This window comes from Choloepus didactylus, chromosome 14, assembly GCF_015220235.1.
Source record: "Choloepus didactylus isolate mChoDid1 chromosome 14, mChoDid1.pri, whole genome shotgun sequence".
NCBI classification, from domain to species: Eukaryota; Metazoa; Chordata; class Mammalia; order Pilosa; family Megalonychidae; genus Choloepus; species Choloepus didactylus.
The window spans coordinates 98079347-98099953 of NC_051320.1; the positions used below are offsets into that span (position 1 = coordinate 98079347).

General features: G+C 49.6%; 1 long non-coding RNA gene across 1 annotated transcript; it reads right to left on the bottom strand.

Moving 5' to 3' along the window:
- Window positions 1-14686: 14686 nt before the first annotated feature.
- On the bottom strand, window positions 14687-19233 carry LOC119509385. The gene is made up of 2 exons (XR_005211685.1): window positions 18845-19233; window positions 14687-18544 (listed from the first exon to the last, which is right to left on the bottom strand). It is a non-coding gene; the product is annotated as an uncharacterized LOC119509385 (long non-coding RNA).
- Window positions 19234-20607: the final 1374 nt, after the last annotated feature.

Consider the following 20607-nt stretch of genomic DNA (forward strand, 5'->3'; position numbering starts at 1 on the left):
GAAAATGACCGTCACACGCCACCACACAGCTGAGCCCATTTACATGAAATGTCCGGAACAGGCAAACCGTGCAGACAGCAAGTACCTCAGTGGTTCCCGGGGTCTGGGGGGACCGGGAGGAAAGGGGGTGACTGCTCATGGGTAGAGGGTTTCTTTTGGGGATGACGAAAACATTCTAAAATTGATCGTGGTGATGACGGTGCAACTGTGAATATGCCAGGATCACTGATTTGTGCCCTTTAAATTGGCCAACTGTAGGGTACATGAATTATATCTCAAAGCTATTACAAAAAATAAATCCTGGGGCCCAGTGGCAATGTCTGTGCTCATCGGAGCCCCTCCACTCCCTGTTAGTCCTGGTCACCAAGGGCCTGTCACCTGCCCCTTGCTGGGGTCGTCATCTGACCCCAGCCCTCCTTGTCTGTACTTCATTGCGGGCCAGTGGCTCGGGCTTGAGCCCTGCGTCTGGAGACTCCAGGTGGAGTGTGTGGGGAGCCAGCCTCTGGGCCCCCCAGCCCTGGTCACAGCAGGGTGGGGTGCAGTCAGCTCCCTCCAAGTGCGTGTCCTCTTCTCTTGCAGGCCAGGCAGGTCTAAGGCTTTGTGGAAGGACACCCTTCTGGGCAGAGCTGGCTCAGTCACTCCTGGAGCAGGGCCAGCACTCGTGGGGGCTGTCTTGGTGCCTTCTCTGCAGTGACGGTGTCCCCGAGAGGCCACAGGAGCTGGGAGCTGAGGGAGGGGGGCTGTGGGCTGCTCTGCCCTGCCCTGTCCCAACAGCCCAGCCTGGGTGGTCACAGATGGGTCCTGGGCGGGGGGGCTGGGGAAGGAGGCCTCCGAGAGCCTGCACCTGTAACCTGCAGACCCGGGGGGTGCTGCCACCTACCCTCATGCACAGTTGGGGTGCCCAGGCCGTGAGCACAGGGGTGGCTGCCACCCCGATCTGCATGTGCCCATCCTTTGAGATGGACAACTGGCCTTGTCTCCACTGTGCACCATGCCTGGTGCAAGGCAGCCTCGGGCCCCAGTGCCCCCTCCCAGCCCTGATGCCTCTGGAGCCCACCGCAGGGCCAGCCCCAGGCTGGCTGGCCTCACACGCACTTGCAGGCCCTGCCACGCTCACTTGTCAGTTCAGTGAACGCATGTGAGCACCCACTGGTGTGAGGCACCCATTCCAGAGGTGAACCAGCCAAGGGCTCTGCTCTGCAAGGGCTGCCAGAGGGAAGACCCCAGTCCACGGAAGGTGGGAAAGCTGTGAGGCCACGACTCCTGTGGGGGCGGGGGTTGGAATGTTTTAGCTGCAAATAACAAGCAACTCTGATTCAAGCAGAGAGGAGACCAGTGATCTTGCATAAGCACACGTCCAGAGCTTCTGTGTACCGGGGGACGGGGGCAGGCAGCTGCCAGGGGAGTGGGAGTGGGGAGCCCAGGATTGGGGTGCAAGCCTGTGGGCTCTGCTGCCTGGGGGCCTCTGGGGTGGGGGGCACCCACCCATCTTGGCATGTGGCTCCCAGCTCTAGTCTAGCCCCCAGATCCATTAGCTGGGTGTGACCAGGGTGTCACACCCTGATGGTGGCAACAGACTGCAGGAGCCTGGGTAGGGCAAGTGTGCATGTGTGCGTGTGTGCATGTTTGTGTGTATGTGTGTGCATGTACATGCTTGTGTGTGCCTGCTTGTGTTCTATGTGCATATTTACATACCTGAGTGCACGTTTGCATGCATGAGTCTATGCACTTTGTTGTTGGTGCACATGTGCATATTTGTGTGCCAGTGTGTGCATGCATGTGTGTGCATGTTCTCTGTGTTGATGCATGTGCACACGTGGGCACCTGTATGTGCACATATCTTTGCGTGTGTATCTGTGTGCATGTTCGTGCGTGCATGCAGGGGGCAGGGTTGTGCTGCCAGCCCAGCGCCTGGGTCCATGGCCATCAGCAGCAGGAAGGCCGTCTGGCCTGGTCCTTCCCTTCTCTCTCAGCCTGTTTCTCTCTTCTTTCTTTATAGTACAACTCCCCCTAGAAAGTGCCGCACCGACCTGCCGGCTCGATTCCTCGCGTCCTCCTTTTCATCTCTGCAGCCAGGCCGGCTCTAGGCCGGGGTCTGGAGGCGGCGGTGATGAGCCCTGCCTGGGAGCAGGGGTGTGGCCGGCTCCCGGCTCCCCGTGAGATGGGGGCTGCCTGGCACTTCCTGAAGTTGGATGGTGCCAGGCAGGTGCCCCTCAGGGCAGGATGGGCAGTGCCTGTACACTGTGCCAGCCTGCCAAAGGCAGTGACCCACAGGCCAGCCTGGCCTGGATGGGTGGTGGCTGCAACTCCCTGTTGACATGTGTAGTTTGCTTAGAGCTAAACTCAAACAAGAAGAGCTGGGTCAGCGGATGGTAGTTTCCCCTGGGCTCATGACCCTGGTCTGAGGACAGAAGTCAGCCAGAGAGGGCAGGAAGGGAGCGTGATGGGGAAGGAAAGCAGGCAGGAAGGGGCCTAGCCTCCACTGTTCGATTTGCCAAGGCTGCTGTTATGCAAAACATCAGAGATGGATCGACTTTTATAAAAGGGGTTTATTTGGTTACACAGTTACAGTCTTAAGGCCAGAAAGTGTCCAGGGTAAAACATCAGCAGTTGAGTACCTTCACTGGAGGATGGCCAATGGCGTCCAGGAAAACCGTCTAGCTGGGAAAGCACGTGGCTGGTGTCTGCTCCAGAGTTCTGGTTTCAAAATAGCTTTCTCCCAGGACGTTCCTCTCTAGGCATCTGCTTACTCCTAGGTTGCGTTCTCCAAAATGTCTCTGTAAGCTGGAGCAAGCATTTGGGTCTGTGTGCCTCTTTTTAAAGTACTCCAGTGTTCCAATAAAGACCCACCCTGAATGGGCGGGGTTAACACCTCCATGGAAATTATCCAAAGGTCTCGCCCAGTTGATTGGGTCACATCTCCATGGAAACAAAGATTCCAACCTAATCAACACTAATACATCTGCCCCCACAAAATTGCATCCAAGATAATGGCGTCTTGGGGGACACAATACATCCAAGCTGGCACACCCACTTACAGACTGGGCTGGAGGGAGCACTTGGGCATCTGGAGGGCCAGGAACTCAGAGGGGGGTCAGGCAGCCCTGGGAGCCCCCCATGCAACAGGCTCCACCCTCTACCCACTGGCCAGAGGGCAAGCTGGGGCCACCTGGGCAGTGTCTGGGGCACAGGAGCTGGGGAGGCACCAGACTGGATGATGAGCTGCGGCCAGGGGCTTGCAGTCTGAGAGGGGCTTCTCGCTGGAGTGGGGGTCAGCAAAGGCTGGGGGGCAGGCCACTGGGGGGGTCTGAGGAAGAGGTCACTCACTGCCCAACCACAGCCCTGCTTCCAATGATGCCCAGCTTCGGGCTGGCACTGGCTGAGGACATGGCAGTGACAGGCCCCAGTGCTGCCTGTGGGGGTCAAAAATAGGCCGGGTTGTTAGGAGAGCAGGGAGAGGGTGGAGGTGTAGAGCCCGGCCTGGAGGTCATGTGGGGAGGGTGCACTGGGCCAGGGCACCGCAGTGTGAGAAACAAGCACTATTCCTAAAAAGGAATAAATGTTCACCCGATTGTGGAGAAAAAAAGAATGTATTCACGATCTTGCAAGAACGGGCCCAACCAAAATGTGGGGGTTGGGGCGCAGAACAATAGACCCAGCAGTATTTATTCCCTACACCTAACCGCAAGTCCCTCCCCTGTTTCTCCATTGGCTGGATACTCCAGAGGTTACATTCTATTGGACAAGCCTAACTAGCCTGCACAAATTTGAAACATGCAGCCCCCCAAACTGGAAACATTTGAAGAAAGTCTCCTGTGCAAACTTGGAAGGTTGGAAACAAGTCTCCACTCCTCTTTCCTTTGTTCTTGAGCTACAGAGCCAGTCTGAGCTAGTTTGGTAACAACTTATGAAGCTGTTTAAGGAACCTTCCCCCACCCCAGTCTCTACCTTGCAAGGACAGTGGGCGGATAAACAGGAGGACTGGCCACCAATTATAGCTTGGCTTCTTGACCCTCTGCCATTCCCCTGAGCTGCCCCCACCCTGTGTGAAAGCTAAACCTAATCTAATTCTTACAGCAGGAACTGCGGGAGCCCCCACTGTGTGTGAGGCCCCCGGCGGGCCCAGCCGCCCACCTGGACCGCCAGGCCCTAAGAGCCGGGCACCTCCGGGGTCCCCCACGCCTCCTGGGCCCCTCACAGCCCGTGCGGTTGGGTCAGGGGAGGCTCGGAGGCTTGGGCCCTGCTCCGCCCTGAGTTGGACACGCGGTCCGGCAGCTCGGGGGCCCAGGCGGGCGTCGGGCCTGGGAGGGGCCCGCGGTCCCGGGCTCTGTTCCCCGCCCCTACTACTTTGTTTTATTTAATCGAACCAGAACTTAATTATCCTTCCGAAGTACCGTCTTGGCACCCGCCCTCAAGTTTACACTGCAATTCCAGTAAAGAACTGAGCAACCACCCGCTTCCTACCGCGGAAGGTCGAGAGATCACCCCGCCCCGCCCCGCCCCGCCCCTCCCCCCGCCGCCCGGGGCGCCCCGAGAGCCGCTCGCCCGGGCCCCCCGCGCCCCGCGGAGCCTGCAGACGTGGCGCGCACTGCGGGGCGCTCAGGTCAGCCGCGCGGCCCCCGCGCAGGGCCCAGGACGGGGCCGGTGGGGGGCAGCCGCTCCCCCGCCCCGGCGCGCCCGCCCCCCCATGACTCACGGCCTCCCGGGCGCCCCTCCCGGCCCGCTCCCGCCTGCTTTCTCCCGGGACTCCGCCCCGCGGGCCGCTGCCCGCCTCCCTCCAGCAGGAGTGCCGGGCTTCCTGCCAGCCCGCTGGGGGACACAGGACGCCCCCCATCTAGGTCAGCGGGAGGCCCCTGCGCCTCCTTTTCCACACTTCGCCCCACCTGGAGGAAATGATCCCGCCAGAATCCAGGTGCTGCTTTGCAAACAGATCAGATGGAGCCTGGGAAAGGAGCCTTTCCCTGCAGACGGGGGCACCCGCGAGGAGGCCTGGGGGCCCAGCTTGTTAAAATCCCCCGTCCCGGTGGCCCCGCAGGCCCTGTGGAGAGGCTGTGGGCCGGTGGAGTAACACAAACCCAAGAGACAAATCCACAAGCCCTGTCGTCGCCTCTCCCGGAGCCCTGCCGGTCCTCTCGCAGCCTCCTGGGAAGCCGAGTCCAGGGGGAGAGCATTTGCCCAGAGGGGAGCAAAGAATCAGTCAGTTCTTTTTCCTTTTTTTTTTTTTTAAACATTATTTTTATGCAATTTTATTGGGATATAATCCACACCAGATAATCATCCACAGGGTACAATCAGTGGTTTACAGTATCATCATATAGTTGTGCATTCATCACCACAATCGATTTTTGAACATTTTCATTAATCCAAAAAAATAAAAATAAAAAAACACTCAAAACATCCCATACCCTTTATCTCTCCCTATTATTTATTTATTTATTTATTTTTGTCTTTGTTTTCTTACTCATCTGTCCATACACCGGATAAAGGGACTGTGATCCACAAGGTTTCACAATCACACAGTCACACCGTGTAAGCTACATAGTTATACAATTGTCTTCAAGAATCAAGGCTACTGGGTTGCAGTTCAACAGTTTCAGGTATTTTCTTATAGCTATTCCAAACTGGAAAGGAACATCCGTATAACACATAAGAATAACCTCCAGAATGACCTCTCAACTCTATTTGCAATCTCCCAGCCACTGAAACTCTATTTTTTTTTTTCTTCCCCTTTTTGGCCAAGACATTTTTCTCAACCCCACTATGCCAGGGATCAGTTAGTTCTGGCCGTGTAACAAATTGCCCCGAGACACAGTGGCATAAAACCACACCCATCGATGTGCTCCGGATCATGTGGGTTGGCAGTCCGGGCCGGGCTCCCCTGGGTGGGCTCCGCTCTGCTTCATGTCCAGCAGCCTGGCCTAGCTCCGTCCCAGGGTGGTGGGCGCGGGATTCCCAGGAGAGCAGGACAGGGCGAGTCCAATGTCCAGCTGCTTTCCAAGGCTGTCATGTTTGCCAAGGACCCAGCAGCCAAACCAGTCGCGTGGCCACACCCAGGCTCAGGGCTGGAGGAGCAGCCTCCGGCCGCCGCTTCCTGCTGGGAGGAGCTGCGGAGCGCTGTTGCCAAAGAGTGTGCAGCAGGGAGGGAGGCCAGGACTTTGGGGCTGATTTCGCAATTTTTTCACATCCCCGGGAGGCTCAGGAGGGCCCGATTGGCCACGGTGACCTGGGCACGCCCCTCCTCCCCGTTGGGGAGGCGCCTTCCCGGCCTCTTGCAGCTTCTGCGTGGGTGGCTGTCCCCGCCTCGGCCGCCTCCGTCTTCCTGTGGGCCCCTCTCTGTGTCTGCTCCGCCCTTCCTTACAAGGACGCAGGTCAGATTGGGCCGACCCTACTCCAGCGTGACCTCATCGTAACGTAGACAATTCCGACTATGATGACCCTCTTCCCGAATAAGTCCCACCCAAGATCCTGGGGGTTAGGGCCTCAACATACTTTTTGGGGGGACAATTCAGCCCATAACATCCTCCATCGAATGGGGACGGTGGCCTCTTCCTGTGGAACCCCCAAGGTGGAGCACACACTGTCTGCAACCACACACTGTGGAGTGACATGGGGGGCAAACCCCACCTGGATGGACCCCACCCCCACCCCCACGGGATCTCTCACCGGACCTGAAGCCGTGGGAAGAGCCCGCAGCAGGCCAGGCTGGGGCCACAGGGTCATGGCCACCAGCTGGGCCCTTGGCACTGCACTGGCCCCCTCTCAGTGCCTCCTGAATCAGGCCCAGCCCTCCTTCCAGCCGCGAGCTGACTTCCCCACACCACCCAGACCCACGGCCTCCTGTCCCTTCCCTGCACCAACTCCCCGAGGTGAGGGCTACACCCTTGCCAGGCCTCCAAAGACCCCCCAACCCCACTCTCCTCCTAGCCCCACTCTGCACACCACCTGCTTCCAGAGGCTCCCTGGTGTCCAGAGGCTCCTCCACATCCAGAGGCTCCTCTGCATCCAGAAGCTCCTCCACGCTCCGCGTCCAGAGGCTCCCCAGCGTCCAGACTCCCACAGGCCTCTCACAGCTGCCATTCCCAAAGCTGGGCCCTGGTCTTGCCCCACGCCTGGCTGTCCCCACTCAGCCCTGGGCACCTCCCTGCTGCCTTGCCCCTCACCGCTGACCATACCCCCAGGCCTGGGGGCTCGGCCTCTGCACAGGCATTTTTCTTGCTGCAAAGCCAGCTGGGCGGGGAACTGTGCGCCTCCTCTCGCTCTCCATGTTATCAGATCCCATGCTGTGGGGAGTTCTCCGTGTCATTCTCCGAGCCCCCCTCTCCTGCTCTCAGGGTCTTGCCGAGGGCCCAGGCCTGGGGCCAGAGCTCAAGGGCAGCAGGCCTGGCACAGCGGTCACCCCGAGCCGCCCCTGGGCCTCTCCACATGCCGGCTCCCTCCGGGTGCCCCGGCTGCCTTGTGAACGGCCCGAGGGGGTGAAGAGAGGCAGGGGCTCCACGGAGGGTTCAGATGGGAGACTGGGAGAGGAGGGCGGTGGACAGGACTTGGGGGCTTGCAGTGAGAACCAGGGTCAGGAAGACAACCATGGGCGAAGACGCTTCTGGAGAGATTCCACCTCTCCCACGGGCACCGGGGCCGGGGAGGGGGCTCTGAGCTCGGCCTGGCTTCAGGCTCTGCGTTCCAGGCCTGCGCCCCCAGCCTGGAGAGGACCCCTGCGGCTCCCCGCGGCCAGCACCTGCCCCACCCCAGGGGACGGCGTCCTTCCGCCTCCCGCCCGGGACCACGCTGCACTCCTTTCGCTTCCACGTCATAAACCCATGGTGCCTCCTCGGCGTTGTTACTTTAACCATCCAATTGTCTTTTAGCAAAAATAGGGAAAACAAAAAACGTTTTCTAATGTTTACCTGCATACTTACCATTTCCTGTACTCTTCCTTTGCGTGGATCTGAGTTTCCCTGGTCTATTTCCCTTCAGCCCGGAGAACTTTCTCTGACGTTTCCTTGCAAGGGTCTGTTGCTGACCTTAGAGACGTCTTCTGTCCCTTGCTCTGGTGCTTCTGACAGGCAGCCGGTGGCAAACCCTAATGTTTCCCCATTTCCCCCTCCAGACCATGTCTTTTCCTCTCTGCTTTAAAATTTTCTTTTCATCTTGGGTTTTTAGTGATTGGATTAGTATCTGTCTAAGTGTGGTCTTCTTTATGTTTATTTAGTTTGGTGTTCATTGAGCTTCTTAGATCTGTAGTTTGATTTTTTCATCAAATTTTGAAACATTTTGGCCGTTGCTTTTATTTTTAAATGTTATTTATCTAACATAAACTTTTCAATTTTGACCATTTTAAATGCAATTTTATCGAGATATATTCACACACCACAAAAACCATTCGAAGTATATAATCACCAGCTCACAGTATCAGCACATAGCTGTGCATACCTCCCCATGATCAAATTTATAATGTTTTTGTTTCTCCAGAAAAGAAATAAAAATAAAAAAGAAAACCCCAATCCTCCCATACCCCTTGTCCCCCCCCATTACTGACCCCTTGTATTGGTGTGGTACATTTGTTACTGTTGATGAAAGAGTATTAAAATATTACTCTTAACTATAGGTCATTGTTTGCAATAGGTACATTTTTTTCCCACATACCCCTCTACTATTTAACTCCTTGTAATAGTGTCATACATTAGCTCTAGTTCACGAAATAACTTTTTTATATTTGTACAGTTAATCACCAGCATCGTCCATGTGTTTGGATATATTATGTCTCCCCCCAAAAAAGTCATATTCTTTATTGCAGTCTTGTGGGGGCAGATTGATTAACCTTTTTGGTTAGGGTGTGACCTCTTGATTGGATGTTTCCATGGAAATTTGGCCCCGCCCATTCAGGGTAGGTCTCGATCAGTTTACTGAATCTTTTAAAGGGAGCTTGCTCAGAGAGCAAATGCTTAGCTAAGAAATGCTGGCCCAGACTTGGCTCCAGAGAAGCTAAGAGAGGACAAAACACCCCAAGAGGAGCTGAGAGAGAAAATTTGGAGATGGCCATCGAAAGCAGATGCTTGGAGACGTTGGAGATGCTAAACTAAGGACACACAGGAGCTGAGAGTGGAGCTGAAACACAAGCCGGGACAAGCAGACGCCAGCCACGTGCCTTCCCAGCAAACAGAGATTTTCTGGATGCCACTGAGCCTTCTTCAGTGACAGTACCCTGTTGTTGATGCCTTACTTTGGACACTTTTATGGCTGTAGAACTGTAAATTTGTAACCAAATAAACTCCTTTTATAGAAGCCAGTCCATTTCTGGTATTTTGCATAATGGCAACATTAGCAAACCAGAATAGTCCATCACAAGATCCACTGTGTTTTACATTCCCATGTTTTAACCTCCAGCTTTCCTTCTGGTAACATGCGTGACTCTAAACTTCCCCTTCCTCCACACCCACAAACCATTTTTTTTTCCTTTCCTTTTTATTTATTTTTTTTTATTAAATTCAGTTTTTTTGAAATACATTCACACACCATACAATCATCCATGATATACAATCCACCGTCCACAGCATGACAACATAGTTATGCGTTCATCACCACAATCTACCTCCGAACATTTTCCTTACATCAGAAAGAACCAGAACAAGAATAAAAAATAAAAGTGAAAAAAGAACACCCAAATCATCCCCCCATCCCACCCCATTTGTCCTTTAGTTTTTGTCCCCATTTTTCTACTCATCCATACACTAGATAAAGGGGGTGTGATCCACAAGGTTTTCACAATCACACTGTCACCCCTTGTAATCTACAATATTATATAATTGTCTTCAGGAGTCCAGACTGCTGGGTTGGAGTTTGGTAGCTCCAGGTATTTACTTCTAGCTATTCCAGTACATTAAAGCCTAAGAGGTGTTATCTATATAGTGCATAAGAATGTCCACCAGAGTGACCTCTCGACTCCATTTGGAATCTCTCAGCCACTGAAACTATTTCATCTCATTTTGCATCCCCCTTTTGGTCAAGAAGATACTCTCAGTCCCACGATGCCGGGTCCACATTCATCCCCCGGAGTCATACTCTGCGTTGCCAGGGAGATTTACACCCCTGGGAGTCGGGTCCCATGTAGGGGGGAGGGCAGCAAGTTCACCTGTCGAGATGGCTCAGTTAGAGAGAGAGAGGGCCACATCTGAGCAACAAAGAGGTACTCGGGGGGAGACTCTTAGGCACCATTACATACAACTTTAGACTCTCCTTTGACCCACAAACCATTTTAACCATTTTTGAGTGTACATTAGGTGGCAGTAAGTACCTCTACAATGTTGCTGTCATCACCACCATCCATTACCAAAACTTTTTCATCACTCTCAAAAAAACCACTGTACATGGGAAGCACTAACCCTCCCATCCCCCTCCCCTCAGCCCCTGGTGACCTCTGAACTACCTTCTGCCTCTGAATTTGCTTATTCTAGATATTTCATACAAGCGTAATCATGCAGTATTTGTCTGGCTCATTTTTTCATTCATCATAATGTCTTCAGGATTCATCCACATTGTCGTACGGACCAGCACTCCATTCCTTGTAAAGGCTGAAAAACATTCCATTGCATGGATTTGCCACATTTCGTCTCTCTGTACATCTGTTGATGGACACTTGGGTGGTTTCCACCTTCTGGCTACTGAGAGTAAGGCTGCAGTGAACACAGGTGTCAGGTACCTGTCCGAGTCCCTGCTTTCGGTTCTTCTGGGGTGCACCTAGGAGTGGGCTGGCCAGGTCCCTCGGCAATTCCATGCTTACCTTCCCGAGGAGCCACCAGACTGTTTTACATGGCATTGCCACTCTTTTCCCAGTATTTTCCCTTCCATTTTTTCTCTTCTCTCCCTTTGAGACACCAAGTACACCTCTGCTAGATCACTTCATACCTACGGGCCAGGCCAGTGGGGCATTGTTTATTACAGTCTTTTTGTTTTTCCTCCATGCTTTGGTTCAGATGGTTTCTATTGACTTATCTCCAAATTCACTGATGCTTTTTTGCAGTTTCCAACTGGTTGTGAAGCCAATCAAGTAAACTTTTCAAGTCAGAGATTGAATTTTTTTGTTAGTTCTAGGATTTCCAATTTATTATTTATTTATATATTGATTGATTGATAGCAGTTGTAGGTTTACAGAAAAATCATGCAGAAAGTAGAGTTCCCACCCCACCCCCGTTTTCCTTATTACTAACGTTTGCATTAATGTGGCACATTTGTTACAACTGATGAACCAATATTATATCATTCATCAAAGTCCATAGTTTACATTACAACTCACTCTTTGCTTTCATTTGTTTATTTTTTATGGTTTAAGATTTCTACTTCTTTGCTGGGTTTCCCCAATGAGTACACTCATTATAGCCTCTTTTCTTTCAATTCCTTGATTGGAGTTATAATTCCCTTTTCAGCGTCCTTGTGTGTTAACTCCATAACCTCTGTCACTTCTGGGTCTGTTTCCATCGACTCTTTCAACTCTTGTATGGGTATGATTTTGCTTTTCTGCACATCCAGTAGTTTTTTTGTTTGTTTGTTTTAGTAATTTATTTCTTTTATTGCTGAAGAATATTCCATTGTATAGATATAGCACATTTTATTTATCTATTCATCAGTTGATGAGCATTGGGCCATTTCTACTTTTTTAAAATTAGGAATCATGCTGCTGTAACCATCAGCTCTTTGAGTCAGTATAAGCCAGCATATGCTAGCTCCAGTCCACCACTGGTATTAGGTGTATCTCTTGTAAACACCATATGACCTGAAATTATAATTGCCTGTTTACCTGTTTCTTTCTACCATTGGCCTGTCATCTACACAAATGCAAGGACTTTGTTCACTATTGTACTTACGATTTCTGCATTAGTCAAGGCTCTCTAGGGAAACAGAACTGACAGGAAATTTTTTTATAAGAATTGGCTCACATGACTGTGGGGATGAGCAAGTCCAAATTCTGTAGGACAGGCTGCAAGCTGGGTATGCCGATGAAGGTTTTCTATGAATTCCCCAGGAGAAGATGGCTGGCTCAAGTAGAAATGGAAATTCTTCCATCTGACAATTGAAATCATCACTTCTTCTTTTAAGGCCATCAACTGATTGCATGAGACTTCTCTCATTGTTGAAGGCAATCTCCTCAGTTTATTGTAGATGTAATCAGCCATAGATGCAATCAACTTACTGATGATTTAAATCCATGAAACATCCTCATAGTAACAATTAAGCCAGTGCTTGCTTGTCAAACAAATGGACACCATAACCTGGCCAAGTTGAACATGAATTTAACCATCACAGTTCCTAACATAATAGATGTTTAATTAATATTGTATGAGTTAATGAAGTGATACAAAGAGAGTGTTCTGAGTCATTTAAATCCCAGATCCGCCTGCTATGTAAATACAGACAAGCTAGCAAGTAACTTTCTATTGAAAGAGATTGGTAGCACTCCTTTCAGTAGAAATCTATGAGGATTAATGTATGTCAAGCATTTAGCATTTGCCTGGCACATACTAAATACCCAATCAATAACAGTTGTTGATTTCTGTGTTAATAAATGTTGATAACCCACCAGACCCCCTGATCTCCCAACACCTACACGCTAGTGTGTGACCTACTCCTAGGCCCACCTTCAGTCACTGTAGACATCTTAAACTCCCAAATCTTATTTCCTGGTAACAAACCTTCTCTCTCATGGACTTGCTTAAACCTGCTTTTCAACCTCAGAAAAACCTTCAGTACCATGATCCCTTCTTTTCTCCAAGTCTATTTTCCTTCCCCTGTGCTCTTTTTTTTTTTTTTCATTTTTATTGAGATTGTTCAGATAACATACAATTATCCAAAGATCCAAAGTGTACAATCACTTGCCCCTGGGTACCCTCATACAGCTGTGCATCCATCATACTTAATTTTTGTTCAATTTTTAGAAACTTTTCATTACTCCAGAAAAGAAATAAAGTGAAAGATGAAAAAAGAAAAAAAGAAAAGGAAACTCTAATCCTCCCCTGTCCCTAACCAACCCCCTCAATTGTTGATTCGTAGTATTGATATAGTATGTTTGTTACTGTTTATGAAAAAATGTTGAAATACTACTAACTGTAGTATATAGTTTGTAATAGGTATATAGTTCTTCCCTATATGCCCCTCTATTATTAACTTCTAATTGTATTCTCATACATTTGTTCTGGTTCATGGAAGCGATTTCTAGTATTTGTACAGTTGATCATGGACATTGCCCACCATAGGATTCAGTTTTATACATTCCCATCTTTTGACCTCCAACTTTTCTTCTGGTGACATATATGACACTGAGCTTCCCCTTTCCACCTCATTCACGCACCATTCGGCACTGTTCGTTATTCTCACATCTTGCTACCAACACCCCTGTTCATTTCCAAACGTTTAAGTTCATCCTAATTGAACATTCTGCTCATACTAAGCAACCACTCCCCATTCCTAAGCCTCGTCCTGTATCTTGGTACCTTACATTTCATGTCTATGAGTTTACATATTATAATTAGTTCCTATCAGTGAGACCCTGCAATAATTGTCCTTATGTGTCTGGCTTATTTCACTCAGGATATTGCCCTTAAGGTTTTGTCATCAATCCATTTTTTTTTTTAAATATGGTTTTGTTCACTCACCATACATTCCATCCTAAGTAAATAATCGATTGTTCTCTGCATGGTCATACATTTATGTGTTCACACCTTCACCACTATCTATATAAGGGCATCTACATTTCTTCCACAAGGCAGGAGGGAGAGTCAAAGAAGGTAGAGAGGCAAAAGAAAGAGGGGAAAAAAATGACAGCTAGGAAGCAGCAAAAGGAAAAATAACCTTAAATCAAAGTAGAATAAAGAATCAGACAATACCACCAATGTCAAGTGTCTAACATGCCTCCCCTATCCCCCCCTCTTATCTGCATTCACCTTGGTATATCACCTTTGTTACATTAAAGGAAGCATGATACAATGATTCTATTAGTTACAGTCTCTAGTTTATGCTGATTGCATCCCTCCCCCAATGCCTCCCCATTTTTAACACCTTGCAAGGTTGACTTTTGCTTGTTCTCCCTTGTAAAAGAACATATTTGTACATTTTATCACAATTGTTGAATACTCTAGATTTCACCAAGTTACACAGTCCCAGTCTTTATCTTTACTCCTTTCTTGTGGTGTCTCACATGCTCCCCACCTTCCTCTCTCAACCGTATTCATAGTTACCTTTGCTCAGTGTACTTACATTGTTGTGCTACCATCTCCCAAAATTGTGTTCCAAACCACGCACTCCTGTCTTCTGTCACCCTGTGGTGCTCCCTTTAGTATTTCCTGTAGGGCGGGTGTCTTGTTCACAAAGTCTCGCACTGTGTGTTTGTCAGAAAATATTTTGAGCTCTCCCTCATATTTGAAGGACAGCTTTGCTGGATACAGGACTCTTGGTTGGCGGTTTTTCCCTTTCAGTATCTTAAATATATCACACCACTTCCTTCTTGCCTCCATGGTTTCTGCTGAGAGATCCACACATAGTCTTATTAAGCTTCCTTTGTATGTGATGGATCGCTTTTCTCTTGCTGCTTTCAGGATTCTCTCTTTGTCTTTGACATTTGATAATCTGATTATTAAGTGTCTTGGCATAGGCCTATTCATATTGTTACGGTGCCCGCGAGTTAAAGTACGAGACAGCCAAACAGAATTTAAAGAGCCTTTATTAGCCAGCCGGCGACTGCTCACTGTCACTCTGCGCAGGGGGTTCAGTGAGCAGCCCCGACCTGAGGGTGCTGGGGACTTACACAGGCAGAAACCACATCCTGGAAACGTAAGCAAGCTATTTTGACAGAAGCAGAGTTGGCAGTTAGCTACTGGTTGCTTAGGACATTTTAGCAAGGTTGGCACAGAGGTTGGTACAGAAAAATTTACAAAAAGTTTCACTTGGAATTGGTACAATTGTTGATTGTTAAAAGCGTTACGCTTGGCTAATGTGTGCAACCGCAGTTTCACGTCCTTCTTCTCAGGGCTTAACGCTGCTTACACAACATTCTTATTTTGTAAAGGTTAAGGGGCAGGGACCCACTTCATTCCCCACTGGTTTTTAGGGAGAATCAAATCATTGTTTCTTCTGAGGGTATGCTGTCGGACAGATTTAACTAAACGGTTTATAACACAGGGACCTATGATTAAGGCTAACAGGAGAAGAACCAGGGGCCCGGCAATTGACATTAGGGTAGTTAACCATGGAGACCAAGATAATAAGTTTTTAAACCTGTTTGCTTTTTTTTTTCCTTTGCTTTTCTCTATCTTGTAGTTTTTTTTGGAGTTGGCTCAAATTTTTTAAATTACACTTGAGTGGTTAGTATAAAAACAGCATGCTTTGCCTAAGGCTAAACAGAGCCCTCCCTGCTTTAAGAATAGAAGGTTGAGTCCCCTCCGATTCTGGAGCACTATTTCTGCTAAAGAGCTTAAGGACTTTTTAAATTTAGTAATGCTCTCTTCTAAGGTTTTTAGATCTTGATTAATTTGGGCGCTAAGGATTTTAAAGTTTTGATTTCCTGTGACAAGAGCTGTGGTTTCTACCGCGGCTGCTCCGGCCGCCCCAAGCCTGTGGAGCACAGGTATTAATACTGGTCCCCCTTGCTTGACTCGTTTGAGGTTAGTTAGCCTGAGGTGTTCCCTACTTCCCTCGCTAGAATAGTTATATACTTGGGGAAGGACATGGGTGAGCCTTGTCCTTGAAAGTTACCTAAAGTAAGCTTAGGGGTAGTGCTCCAAGGATAATAGTGCGAGTGCCACAGCTCTTGTGTTAGGGGTAACTCACCACGACACCTCTGGTGGTTCCCCCTCCCTCCCTTTTGGCAACATTCAGGTTTTTTTTTTTTTAAAGAGATTACATAGGTAAAAACAAATTTAGGGCTGCCAGTGGTGCTGACCTGGCTAACCACTGTTTGGGGGTTTTCGGCGGCTAGTATTGATCACCAGGTTCAGCAGTAGGGGTTTCTTCTTTCGCAGTGTCTGGTTTCGGGCGGTGGGTGTGGACGGCGTAGTGTAAGGCCTGTAGGGACTTGAGAAGTTCAGAGTTAGACAGGGAGGCGAGCTGCTCTTCCCCTAACTTGGGGAGGAGCGGGGGCGGCCTGCCGAACATGGCTTTATATGGAGTAATACCTTTTACATAAGGGGTACACCTAGCTTTGAGCAAGGCAAACAGAAGGAAGCTCACCCAGTTCCCGCCAGTCTCCAATTTAAGTTTGGTGAGGGTTTTCTTAAGTGTCCGATTCATCCTTTCTACCTGCCCTGAGCTTTGTAGTTTGTAGATGCAGTGTAGTTTTTATTTGATTTTTAATGCTTTTACTAAGCTTTGGGTAACTTGGGCTATAAAAGCCGGGCTTGTCAGACCCCATTGTTACTGGTAGGCCAAACCGGGGGATAATTTTAGCTAACAATTTCTTAGCTACTACCTGAGCTGACTGTGACCAAGTTGGGTAGGCCTCAATCCATCTGGAGAAGGTGTTTACCAGCACGAGTAAGTACTTGTATCCCCTTGGTCCAGGAGACAGTTTCGTAAAGGCCATTTTCCATCGCTCTCCAGGGAGCTGACCTCTTAGGTGGTGACCGGGAGTAGCAGGGGTACTTGCATGACTTGAGTTAACCTGAGCGCAGACACGACACCTTCTGCTTACCTCTTTTGCCACCTGGAAAAGCTTAGGTATGTAAAGGTCAGTTTTTAACAATTTAGCTAATTTTGTTCCTCCCAGATGTGTACTTTGATGTGTTTGTAAAATTCCCAGTGCCTCTGGTAGAAGGATTTTAGAGTCAGGAGGACTTTTCACCCCTTTGGATTGTCTTCAGCTTGGAGTCCTTGACCTAGCCGAATGTTAGTCTGAGCAAGTTGGAGCGGTTTTTAGTACCTGGGGTGGTAGGAGGGGCAAGATCTGGAGGGGCCCCACTGGTTTTAGGGCCACTTCTTTGGCCGTCTGGTCGGCGAAAGCATTTCCCTTTGCTTCGGGCGTATTTGAGGTTTGATGTTCTTTGCAGTGGATTATGGCTACTGCTCTGGGAAGCTAAAGGGCTGTTAAAAGTTTTAGTATTTTTGAGGCATTTTTAATGTCCTTTCCCCCGGTACTGGTGTAAAGAGGGTGGGCTATTTCAGCAAACCTAAGGATTCATAGCCGCAATACCCAACTGCTCCTAAAAACTCCCGGACCTGCCGCTTTGTCCGGGGTGCTGGAATTTGGAGGATAGCTTGAATGCATTTATTAGACAACGTTCCCTTTCCTTCTGCTATATTGTACCCAAGACAGGAGACTTGGGAAATGTAAAGCTGTGCCTTCTGCTTCCTGGAGTACAGAGAAAGTCGCCCCAGTGTTCACTAAAAAGTTAATGTTTCGGCCCTCTACTTTAAGAGTGACTCTGGGCTCCTGGGGGCTAAGGGCGGAGCCCCGGCCTCGTCAGTCTTCCTTCTTTAGGAGAACCTTTGGTGGGGCTTTTTTTTCTGGGCACTCGTTTTTTCAGTGCCCCTGTTCCTTACAGAAAGCGCACTGGTTTTGGCCTGGGGGGGGCCTTTCACCCTTCTCTCCCACTGGGCGGTCTATTTTCTCCCCCTGGCTTTCTTCCGAACTTCTGACCCTCTCCTCGGTTTTTACTCCGCGTCTGGTCTTCACTCATGGCAAGTAGGATCTGCGCCAATTTTTGTTTAAGTCTTTGGAACTTTCCCTATTATTGGAGACTTGTTGAGCAACCTCCACCAACTCGCCCAGTTCCTTTTCCCAAAGCCTTCTAACTTCTGTAACTTTTTTCTTATATCTGGGGCTGACTGGGCAACAAAGGCAATATTAACTGCTCGCCTGTTCTCCGGCGCCTCCGGATCTATAGGGGTGTGTAACCGCTAAGCCTCCTGCAGGCGCTCCAGGAAAGCGGCAGGGGACTCAGTGGCCCGACTTACCTCAGTTACCTCGGACATACTTGTAGGCTTCCACGCCGCTACTCGGAGAGCCCCCATCACACTCTGGCGGTACCGTTAGCGAGCCTCCTTATCTTCATTCGTGTTAGGGTCCCACCGGGGTCGGGTGAAGGGAAAAACAGCCTCGAGGCGGTTTACTTCCGTGGCTGGCAGACTGTCTGGCCCCACGACTAGTTTCCGTCCCTGGCACGGATTCTCTCTGTCTCCTCTGACGTGAAAAGGGTCTGCAGAAGTTGTTGACAGTCGTCCCATGTGGGCTGGTGGGTAAAGAAAACGGACTCTAACAGAGAGATGAGTAATGACTTGTTTCAGGGGTAATTGAGCGGGGACAAGGACCTGACTATGTGACCCGAACGAACCTCTGGAACGGATGTGGGGGGGCTGGAGAGAGTTGCCGGGGGTGTAGTGGAATTTAATCCGCATGTCCCGGTTTTCCATAGATAACTCTCTGAACCTGGAAGGCAATTGGCAAGTTTAGAGTGCCCTCTGGTGGCCAATTAGAGTCTGGAAAAGTTGGCCATTCAAGCTCGCAGAGGGTCCAGAGAGTTCCTGGGTTGACTATGGCTCCCGATCCTGCAGCTCGTCGCCGAAAGTCCTGGAAATTTTTAAAGAAACATTGCAGCGGAGAGCAAGCGGAAGAGGATGGAGACTGACCCATAACGTGACTGACGGGTGACAAAACAGAAACAGAACAGGACAAAGACACTAACAACAAAACACAAAACAGAGACTAGGTCTGCGCTAAGAGACCAATTTCGAACCTAAACCAGAACCTGAACCTGAGGCCACCAGCCACTGTCGTGGTCCGAGGCCAGATCTCGGAGTTATGGCTGCGTCCAGCCCTCCTAAAGACCCTAAAGGGGTACCCCACCAGACCAGATTAGAGATCTCTTACCATTGTGGGCCCACGTCTAGATGGCTCCAGAGGCGGATTTTTGAATTTTGAGGCTTGACCACTTGGCTGTCCGCCGGGCTGAGGAACGTCTCTCAGCGCGCCCCCTGGGGGAGGGCCGGTAGTCAGACCTTTGTCTCGACCGATGAGCCTCAGCAAACACCGAGGATTATCTCGCTGGGGCCTCCAAATGTTACGGTGCCCACGAGTTAAAGTACGAGACAGCCAAACAGAATTTAAAGAGCCTTTATCAGCCGGCCAGAGACTGCTTACTGTCACTCCGCGCAGTGAGTTCAGTGAGCAGCCCCGACCTGAGGGTGCTGGGGACTTACACAGGCAGAAACCACATCCTGGAAACGTAAGCAAGCTATTTTGACAGAAGCAGAGTTGGCGGTTAGTTATTGGTTGCTTAGGACATTTTAGCAAGGTTGGCACAGAGGTTGGTACAGAAAAATTTTACAAAAAATTTCACTTGGAATTGGTACAATTGTTGATTGTTAAAAGCGTTACGCTTGGCTAATGTGTGCAACCGCAGTTTCATGTCCTTCTTCTCAGGGCTTAACGCTGCTTACACAACATTCTTATTTTGCAAAGGTTAAGGGGGAAGGGACCCACTTCAATATCTCTTCTGTCTGGAGTACGCTGCGCTTCTTGGATCTGTAATTTTATGTCTTTCATGAGAGATGGGAAATTTTCATTAATTATTTCCTCTGTTATTGCTTCTGCCCCTTTCCCTTCTCTTCTCCTTCTGGGACACCAATGATACGTACATTATTGTACTTCGTTTCATCCTTGAGTTCCCGGAGACGTTGCTCATATTTTTTCATTCTTTTCTCCATCTGCTCCTTTGTGTGTAGGCTTTCTGGTGTTTTGTTCTCCAGTTCCTGGGTGCTTTCTTCTGCCTCTTGAGATCTGCTGTTGTATGTTTCCATTGTGTCTTTCATCTCCTGTGTTGTGCCTTTCATTTCCATAGATTCTACTAGTTGTTTTTTTGAACTTTTGATTTCTGCCGTATATACACCCAGTGTTTCCTTTACAGCCTCTATCTCTTTTGCAATATCTTCTCTAAACTTTTTGATTTGATTTAGCATTAGTTGTTCCTGTATCTCAGTTGAAGTGTACGTTTGTTCCTTTGACTGGGCCATAACTCTGTTTTTCTTAGTGTAGGTTGTAATTTTCTGTTGTCTAGGCATGGTTTCCTTGGTTATCCAAATCAGGTTTTCCCAGACCAGAACAGGCTCAGGTCCCAGAGGGAAGAAATATTCAGTATCTGGTTTCCCTGAGGGTGTGTCTTAGAAAATTGCTCCACCCTTTGATACCTCGGGTCACTGTGCTTTTCTGCCCAGCAGGTGACGCCTGTTAGCCTATAATTCTTGACTGGTGTGAGGAGGTATAGCTGTGTTCCCCCGAGGCTCTGGGGTCTGGTTCTGAATGGAAAGGGCCCCACCCCTTTCCTCCTAGAGACGACAGACCCCCCAGGTGGAGGTCATTAGCATTTCAATGGTCTCGCTCTCTGCTTGTGCTGTCTCCACCCTAACCCGAGCCACAGCCCTGGAAACTGAAAACGACTGGAGCTTTCTCCACTGAGCTGAAAAAGAAACAGATAGTCCCCTTCAGACCCAGTTCAAGGCAACCCTCCGGCTCTCCAAGGTCAGTCGTCACCCAAAGCCTCTGTCTGTTTTTTGGGGATGCGTACCTGTAGTGAGCAGTTCACACTCGCTACTTAAAACCCCAGTTGGAGCTCAGCTGAGCTATATTCGCTTGCT